The 1,693-nt window shown below is 41.0% G+C and overlaps 1 non-coding gene across 1 annotated transcript; it reads left to right on the forward strand.

Moving 5' to 3' along the window:
- Nucleotides 1-245: 245 nt before the first annotated feature.
- LOC127133205 (small nucleolar RNA R71) lies at nucleotides 246-352 on the forward strand. The gene has a single exon (XR_007807195.1). It is a non-coding gene; the product is annotated as a small nucleolar RNA R71 (small nucleolar RNA).
- The last annotated feature ends 1,341 nt before the right edge of the window (nucleotides 353-1,693 follow it).

The raw sequence follows: 1,693 nt of genomic DNA on the forward strand, positions 1-1,693 counted from the left end.
CATCCACTTTTGCATTAACATGATCAAGGCTACTTATCTCGTACATGCCACTTTTCGTTTGAGGTTTTTCTACCATTGTTCGGTCGCTTCCCCACTGATAATGGTTTTGGGCCATGCTCTCGATAAGTTGATAAGCATCGGCATAAGGTTTATCCATAAGCGCACCACCTGCGGCGGCGTCTATTGTTAACCTTGTGTTGTATAAGAGACCATTATAGAAGGTATGAATTACTAACCAGTCCTCTAAACCATGGTGTGGACAAAGTCTCATCATGTCTTTGTATCTTTCCCATGCTTCGAAAAGAGACTCGTTATCTTTCTGTTTAAATCCATTTATCTGGGCTCTCAACATAGCTGTTTTGCTTGGAGGAAAATATCGGGCAAGAAAGACTTTCTTCAACTCATTCCATGTGGTGACTGAGTTGGAAGGAAGAGACTGAAGCCATCTTCTAGCTTTATCTCTTAACGAGAACGGAAAAAGACGAAGTCGAATCGCCTCTGAAGTGACACCATTAGCTTTAACAGTATCAGCGTATTGGACAAATACGGATAAATGATGGTTTGGATCCTCGGTAGGATTTCCAGAGAATTGATTCTGTTGCACTGCTTGTAACAGTGAAGGTTTAAGTTCGAAGTTGTTTGCTTCGATTGCGGGTGGAGCAATACTCGAATGCGACTCATCTTGCGATGGAGCGGCGTAATCTCGAAGAGCACGAGCTGGTTCTGCCATCTCGGGTATCAGCGAAGGAAGAAGATTTTTGAGGTCGGGCACTTCGAGAGGAGGGAGATTGTTTGCAGCACGATTGAAATTCTAGTTATCAGACTTTGGATGTCACACTGGTTGTTATGACATCCAATTCTGCACAGACAGGGATTATGCAGAACTTAACAGTAAGTGCAGTAAATAACACAAGTAATTGTTCACCCAGTTTAGTCCAACATGACCTACGTCTGGGGGCTACCAAGCCAGGGAGGAAATCCACTATTAGTAGTATCAATTCAAAGCTAAACTCACCCGTTTACAACTTATCACTTAATCCCTACCCAATGCAATTTCAATCTTAACCTAAGATCAGAGTTCCTACTCACTCCCCCTCAATCACCTCAGTGATTACTATCTTTAAACAATATTAAAGACAAGTTGAAGTCACACTTCAAACAACTCTTGATTGTGCTTCACAGCTTTAATCAAGATACACAGCACTCACGCTTAAAAGCTTTGAGTGACACAACACTTACAACTCAATGAACACCCTATGCCGAAGTTATCATCTACTTGATAATGACTTGGCTTACAAGATACGTCTAATACAAGACTCACAAAAATACAGCAGTGAAGTATGATGGACACACAAAATCTTCACGCCTCAAAATCCCTGAAACTGAATGAAGGAACGCCTTCCTTTTATATTGCAGTATCCTGGGCTTTTGCACCTGTATTCTCATGAATTTAAGGTCACACAAGTTCCCATAAATTCAACATTTAGGTTACTAACAAATAGGCTATTTGTTAGGTTCATTGAATGTAGATTGGTTGTTGATTTCCTGGTTTTTCTCTAAGCTGTTGACTTCCTGAAGAATAGCCTGAGAAAAAGCTGAAACAGAAAACTGAACAACCTACAATATAGCATATGCTGTCAGGCATGAATGTCACGACATTCAGCTTGACATCAAGGTCCATATGCTGAGTCTG

This window comes from Lathyrus oleraceus, chromosome 3 (assembly GCF_024323335.1).
Source record: "Lathyrus oleraceus cultivar Zhongwan6 chromosome 3, CAAS_Psat_ZW6_1.0, whole genome shotgun sequence".
NCBI lineage: Eukaryota > Viridiplantae > Streptophyta > Magnoliopsida > Fabales > Fabaceae > Lathyrus > Lathyrus oleraceus.